Source organism: Vitis riparia, chromosome 8, assembly GCF_004353265.1.
Source record: "Vitis riparia cultivar Riparia Gloire de Montpellier isolate 1030 chromosome 8, EGFV_Vit.rip_1.0, whole genome shotgun sequence".
NCBI lineage: Eukaryota > Viridiplantae > Streptophyta > Magnoliopsida > Vitales > Vitaceae > Vitis > Vitis riparia.
In genome coordinates, this window is record NC_048438.1 from 5,863,320 (window position 1) to 5,871,871 (window position 8,552).

Sequence of the window (8,552 nt, forward strand, 5' to 3'; positions counted from 1 at the left end):
GCTCTGTATATTACTTCCTTCAAAACTATACAAAAAGTTGTCTCTGAGAACAAGCTCCCAAGATGATGTCTGTGTAAAGAAAATTACAAACTATATATATGACGTTATTCACCCTTTGTTCTTACTTATTAACTAAGGAATCCTATGATTGGTGGATTACAAGGAGAAAATGAGGATTTAAACAACAAATATCTGAAGAAAAAAATCTAAAAGTGTCGGTCGCAAATATCTGGAAGCACTCAGGAGGATTTCACAGGCATGCAAGATGGGCTGCAAAATTTTGCAAGCTGAAGGTCTCCATTTCGCAGCCAAAGGCTGATTTCGCAACGATCACCTTGTGATTTCGCAGCTGCAAAATTGGCCTTCAACTTGGTGTGATTGGCTTCCAATGGCGATAACTTCTTTATTTTAACTCTGATTTGTGTACCGTTTGAAGCGTTGGATTTTTGACTTCCCAAGCTTCGAAACGACATATAGTATGCATGAAATAGACTCCAGGAAGTGCTCCAAAAGTGTCCAACAGTTGCTGTCCTCTTGAATTCTTCATGTTAGATTTCTCTCTTTGCTTTCCCTCCTTGCATTCATGATTTGCTTTTGGCAAAGGACTATAAAGCTTCAAGGCTTAGGTTCTTCATGTTAATGAGCTTCCAATTGCTTTTCCATGGATTCCATAGAACTCTCCTCAATCTTGGATTGCTTTGGTGATCAAAATACTATCAAAAACACCAAAACTTAACACAATTTGATTAGAACCAATTGCAAAGGTCCTTAATATGCTAATTGGGTTAAAAGGTAATAACTACTACTCAAAAGTGTTTAAAAAAGTTAATTACAAGGTACAAAATAACACTTTTTGAGTCGTAATCAATAGGCTTATTCCTTTTGTAGTGATTATACTTATGATTTCTCCATATGTTAATTTATCATAAGGAATGTGTCCATTAAATTGTTTTTTTTTTATCTTAATCCTAATCATTTTAGAGAAAAGTTTAGGTAATCCTGGAATAAATATTTCTTTCCAAAATGATTGATTATAGTATAATCTTAACACGACCTTGGTTAGGAACATATCCTTATACCACCTAAAGTCTTGAAGTTTAGGACATTTAAGGTTGGTTAAGAGATCTACAGTCTTATCCTTAAGTTTGGATGGGTCTCCTATGAAGTGTTTCAAGATTGAAAAGATTAAAGTAGCCACTTCATCCTCTATATCTTCTCCTTCTTCATCCTTAACAATTTCGTTGTCTTCATTTATTTTGTAGGCTTTTAAGATAGAATTCCTATCATCTTATGTGAGATAGTTATCCCACCATCCTTTTAATTGACCTGTAAACCCAACAATAAGTGTCTGAGCTACAGCATGATCTAGTAGTCTATTGTTTAACTTATAGGTTGTCCTGACCATGGTCATTTCTTGAAGTTTTGTGAGTATATTATACTTGGTCATACCATTTATATTCCATTCATAAATGGTATCACTAGTATAAGAGGCTTAAGTGTATTGGTTTCTTTCCTCATATTGCATATCACGAAAAGTAGGAAAAGTAGGCCTAGGATAAAAATTCTTAGTCTTAGAGTTTCTTGGTTGTGAAAAATTCTTGAAATTTTTTTGTCTTGAGATTCCTTAAATAACTTAATTAGTTCATATGCTTCAGCTTCAAAACTAATTTCTTCATTAATAGCATTAATTTTCTTATGAGAAGATGGTTGTGGTGTCTCTAGGACAATTAAGCTTTCTTTTACCTTTTCAATTATTCTTTTTATTAAATCTTGATCTACAAATGAATTTTCTTAGAATTTTTTAGAGAATTCAAATGACTTAAATAAAGGCTTATTATCTTTCTTAACAAAAATTGTCTTGATGTGATATTGAGTTTCAATGATTTCCTCAACTCTGTTAAGTTGATCTCCTAGAGTCTTAAGAAACATGTTGGTGTAGTTATTTTGTTCCATGATTTTCTCAACATCTATTGCACTAGCAGTTCCTTTATCCTTTGTCTTAGTCTTAAAGGATGAAGCTATTATTATTGTTCCATTAACATTCTTGTTTATCTTAGCTTATGGAGGGTGAATGGATTCTATGATAGTGTTGTTACTAGTTTCCATTAATTAGTTTTTATGGATGTGTTGTTAATACTCCTTCAGGATAGTCTAGATATTCCTCTTATTTAAAGAGTTCAAACTAGAGCCAATACCTGACATGTTTTTTATGTTTTTTGAAGTATGTCTAAAATTCTTCTTGATAAATGGTTCTTAACACTTTTGGGACCTTGCTAAAGAACCAATCTATTTTTTCCTTATTTGCTTCTAAATAGAAGTCTTGTCTTAAGAGTTCTTTGTTAATCCCAAAGTCTTGATTTTTCGTATTGATCATTTGTGAATATATGGGTGACATATATGGTGATTCTTAGGTAGACTCATTTTCTTCTATGTAAAAAGGTCTTGCTAGGTTGGTGTGACTCTTGACACCAATCAACTTAATATTCTTAAGATTTGCTGAAGTGGATACTGCCTCCACCATAATGGTTCTTACTAGGATAGATGAGCATGATGTTCTAAAAGGTTCATATTATGATATTCTAAGGTTTTAGAATATCTGAAAGAGTTGGAGAAAACCAAATCTCCTTCTCCACTTGGGTATTGAATAATTTGTTCAATTTTTTATTTCCTTTGCTCTAAAGCTAGAACAACATTGGCGAAATGCCATAATTCTAGAAACTCAACCTCATTCTACATAATTCTCTTAGGGATGATGAAGTTAGACTTATGTAGTGTGTGTAAATGGAAGAGTATAGTTTCTCCCTTAGGACTAGTGCACAATGCTCCAAATCCTACACTAGTGGTCATGCTTTTATAAGCAAATCTTGTGATGATGAAAACTGGATTGTTTCCTTCCTTGAACTTAAATCCATGGGTTTTAACATGGAGGACAACCCAATCTAGAATGCCAACATCTCTTAATCTGATGATGAAGTTAAGGAAGCATTGAAATTTAATAAGACTATCATTTGATCCTGTTTGAACAACTCTAATAATAGAATCTCAATAATCAAGATGTCTATTATCCCTTAAACAAATGACAATTGAGGTGTTTAAACCTATTCTTGTTAAAGGCTTGGCTACTACTTGAATCATACCAAAATGTATGACGTTGTAGTCTTTCTTGTGTTTCTCTATGAACTTACTATCCAAGAGTCTTATTACTTGATCATTTTGCCCTAAGCTTATGGTTTGTTCAAGTGTCTTAATGGTATAATTTGAGAAAAACTTAAAGGTTCATTTCTTATAAATTTCTTGATTACATATCTTAGATCATCTAATTCATTTTGGGTCTTAGAATAATTAATTTCTTCACTATTTACTACAACCTCTTAAGGATCTATGGATTTCCTAGACATGGATTTGAAAATTGATTTCAACTTAAGATCTTAATTTAGAGCCTATTTCCAGATTTACAAACCTAAGTGAGTGATCACCCAAAAACCTGTCTTAAACACGTTTGACCTCAACTAACAATTGTCTCAACCTGGGATCGCCTCCAAGCAGACCACTACTCTTAGGATAGATTAAAAACTTAAAACAAACCTAATTTTCCTTCCCATGGATCTGATACCATGCACCACCTAGAACAAGGTAATATGCAATGAAATGATAAATTATGCGAAAACTCAAAATAAATTAAAAGAAATTGGAAAAAAACCCAAAGATATTAAATCATAAAGAAATTTAAAATAAAGGAACTTGAAACTTGAAATTCATATATTACATAAACTTAAAAACATACATCTTAAGGAGAGATAACTTACAATGAAAAAGAAAGAGATGGAAGAGTAAAGGGAAAATTTGAACTTGAAGGCTTACATCTAGAAATTCTTGAGAAAGAAAGAAGAGAGAAGGAAGAAAAGCTTAAGGTCCTTTGATAATGAAAATATCCACTGATGATTTTCTTATGTATATGTGGAGATATTTAAGGGTGTACATAAGGTTGGTTCAATCAGTTTTTAAGTAAAAAATAAACAAAACCAATATAAATGATTTTATATGTGATAAAAACTTAATCGATTAGAGTTGGAATGAAAAACCAAACCAAATTAAGGTGGTGTTTGTTTTTTTACTTAATTCTAAATAGAAGATTAATGCTTAATAGTGTTAAATATTAGGTTTTTTGTTTTTTGTAGTATTTTATTTCTATTAAATATTAAAAAGTAAAGAAAAACCAATATGTTATTTTTTCTATTTAGAAAAAGCTACATATTTTGGCTTTTTCTATTTAGTAAAAAGTTTATAATAAGTCATGAAAAAGTAGAAAAACAAACAACCTAATTTCTGAAAACAAATTGCTTTCAGTAAAAAGCCAAAAAAACAAACACCACCTAAGTCTTTTAAGGTCGGTTTGGTTCAATTTTCGTAGATTGGTTTTGATTTAACTTAATAACCTTTTTTAGTTCTTAACCCAGTTGTAGATTTGTATTTGTTTTGAACCCAAAACCCATTAATTTGAGTTTATAATAAGCTTTAAATCTAATTTATTTTTAAAATTAATTGAAACCAACTTAAATTTGATGTTAAAAATAAATTGAATGTATTTAGAATTAATTTGACGATAATATAAAAATAATGAATTACTATAATAGAATATAATATAAAAAACTTATCAAATATCAAATAATTATATATATATATATATATATATATATATATATATATATATATATGTTTTAAAATATTAGTTTGGTTCTAGTTTTATAGATTTAGAGACAAAAAAAAATGGAATTGATAAGATCAGTTTTTAAAAGTTTCAAATTTAACCCATCTTTTTTATTATTAGAATTTGAACCAATATAATAGATTTTGATTTATTAGGACATAGTTTTCGATTTTGCTTACATGCATAGAGATATCCCTAAAATCCAATCAGCTATACATTCATGAAAAGGGTCATGCTTCGGTACATATTTCTCCTTTTCGGTACCATGCCTCCAATCTTCCACCAATGGCATTTTGCCACATGTTAGGTTTGTGAATAAAAAAATAAAAAATAAAAAACTTGCTATGTGGGTTACGAACCGGTCAACTCCCATGTGCAAAAAAAAAACAAAATCAATGCAACACAAAAGTTTTAATTCTTTACAACATCCAATTATATAATATGATGAATTCTGTTATAAAAATTGAAAAATATTGAATAATTTTTAAAAAAATATAAATTTTCTACAAAAAGAAATTAGAATTTATTTTATTTTGTAATATAAAGTGATAAATAGAGGAGGTGAAGGAATTTTTTTAAAAAATAAACTAAATATTGTAAAAAAACTAAATCGATAAGAAAATGTATAAATTGAGAGTTAGTTAATCTATTTAATTTTCAATTGAAATTATTTGTGGAAAAAATTGGATGAATATTGAAAATGCAAAAAGCAATATAATTGGTTTAAGAAGTAAAAAAATAAAATAATTGAATAATTCTAATGAATTGCAAGTCTAATTAGACTTCTATAAAAAATTTAAAAAAATTGAAATAAATATAAATAAGTATACATTGCTCAAACATTAAGAAAGTTATGTACTCAATTGAAAATTGTATTAATAAAATAATTATTATAATTTACATGTAATTACATAAAAATATTGATTAAAAATATTAAAAATAAATATAATTAGTAACAATATGGAATTTCACACTCCTCGCTAATATTTCAATCATTTTGAATTTTCAAAAACTTTTAAAAGTTTAAAAAAGTAGAGAATAGAGAATCCTCAAATTCTTATCCCCCATACTAATTATTTAGTATTTTTGGATTATGATTATTCTTTTCATCCATTAAACACCCCTAAGTGTATTTAACCTATTTAAATAATATCCAAGCCATATGAAGTCCCAAAAAAATTTGAAAAGTTCAAACAAGTGGAGAAGGGGAAAGGTACGAAGAATGTGAGGATTCCTCACATTCTTTGTACCCTTGTTAATTTTTTAGTATTTAGGGATTTTGATTTTTTCAGAAATCATTTGAAAACCTCTTAAGTGTAATGAACCTATTTAAACAATATCCCGGCCATATGAAATCCCAAAAAATTTTGAAAAGTTTAAAGTGGAGAATGGGAAGGGTACGAAGAATGTGAGGATTCCTCACATTCATCGTACCCTTGTCTTATTTTTTAGTATTTTTGGATTTTGATTTTTTCGGAAATCATTTGAACACCTCCTAAGTGTAATGAGCCTATTTAAACAATATCCAAGTCATCTTAAGTACCAAGAATTTTTAAAAAGTTCAAATAAGTTGAGAAATGGGAGGGTACGAAGAATGTAAGTATTCATCACATTCTTCATATATTGTGTAATTTTTTAGTATTTTTGGATTTTGATTGATCCCGAATCATTTGAATGCCTCCTAAGTGTAATCAACCTATTTAAACAATATCCAAGCCATATGAAGTATCAAAATTTTTTGAAAAGTTCAAAGAAGTGGAGAATAGGAAAGGAACGAAGAATGTGAGGATTCCTCTTATTCTTCGTACCTTGCCTAATGTTTTAGTATTTTTTGGATTTTAATTTTTCCAGAAATCATTTGAACACTTCCTAAGTGTAATCAACCTATTTAAACAATATCCAAGCCAAATAAAGTCCCAAAAAATTTTGAAAAGTACAAAGAAGTGGAGAATGAGAAGGTTACGAAGAATGTGAGGATTCCTCACATACTTCGTACCTTGTCTAATTTTTTAGTATTTTTGGATTTTTATTTTTTAAGAAATCATTTGAACACCTCCTAAGTGTAATGAACCTATTTAAACAATATCCAAGTCATATGAAATCCCAATAATTTTTAAAAAGTTCAAAAAAGTGGAGAAATTGGAGGATACGAAGAATGTGAGGATTCCTCACATTCTTCGTACCTTGTCTAATTTTTTAATACTTTTGGATTTTGATTTTTCCGAAATTATTTGAACAATACAAAAGTTTAATGAACCTACTTAAACAATATCCAATCCATATGAAGTTCCAAAATTTTTTGAAAAGTTCAAAGAAGTGGAGAATGTGAAGGGTACGAAGAATGTGAGCATTCCTCACATTCTTTGTACTCTTGTTAATATTTTAGTATTTTTGGATTTTGATTTTTTTGGAAATCATTTGACAACCTCTTAAGTGTAATTAACCTATTTAAACAATATCCAAGTCATATGAAGTCCCAAAAAATTTTGAAAAGTGCAAACAAGTGGAGAATGGGAAGCGTAAGAAGAATATGAGGATTTTTCATACATTCTTCATACCTTGTCTAATTTTTTAGTATTTTTGGATTTTTATTCTTTCGAAAATGATTTGACCACCTCCTAAGTGTAATGAACCTATTTAAACAATATTAAAGTCATATGATGTCCCAATAAATTTTGAAAAATTCAAAGAAGTGGAGAATCGGAAGGGTATGAAGAAAGTGAGGATTCCTCACATTCTTCGTACCTTGTCTAATTGTTTTAGTATTTTTGGATTTTGATTTTTCTGGAAATCATTTGAACACCTCCTAAGTGTAAAGAACCTATTTAAATAATATCAGAGTCATATGAAGTCCCAAAAATTTTTGAAAAGTTCAAAGAAGCTGAGAATGGGAAGGAGACGAAGAATGTGAGGGTTCCTCACATTTTTCAAACCTTGTCCAATTTTTTAGCATTTTTGGATTTTGATTTTTCTGGAAAACATTTGAACACCTCCTAACCTAACTGTAATGAACCTATTTAAACAATATCCAAGCCATATGAAGTCCCAAGAATTTTTAAAAAGTTCAAAAAAGTGGAGAAATGAGAGGGTACGAAGAATGTGAGGATTCCTCACATTCTTCGTACCTAGTCTAATATTTTAGTATTTTTGGATTTTGATTTTTCCATAAATTATTTGAATACCTCCTAAGTGTAATGAACCTATTTAAAAAATATCCAAGTCATATGAAGTCCCAAGCATTTTTAAAAAGTTCAAAGAAGTGGAGAAATGGGAGGGTACGAAGAATGTGAGGAATCCTCACATTCTTCGTATCTTGTCTAATTTTTTAGTATTTTTGGATTTTGATTTTTCCGGAATAATTGGAATAACTCCGAAGTGTAATGAACCTATTTAAATAATATCCAAGCCATATGAAGTACCAAAAAAATTTTAAAAGTTCAAAGAAGTGGAGAATGGGAAGGGCACGAAGAATTCGAGGATTTCTCACATTCTTCATACCTTGTCTAATTTTTTAGTATTTTTGGATTTTTATTTTTCCGAAGATCATTTGAACACCTCCTAAGTGTAATGAACCTATTTAAACAATATCCAAGTCATATGAATTCCCAAGAACTTTTAAAAAGTTCAAAGAAGTGGAGAATGTGAAGGGTATGAAGAATGTCAGGATTCCTCACATTCTTCATACCCTTGTTAATTTTTTAGTATTTTTGGATTTTAATTTTTGCGGAAATCATTTGAATACCCCCTAGGTGTAATGAACCTATTTAAACAATATCCAAGTCATATAAAGTATCAAAAATCTTTAAAAGTTCAAAGAAGTGGAGAATGGGAAGGATACGAAGAA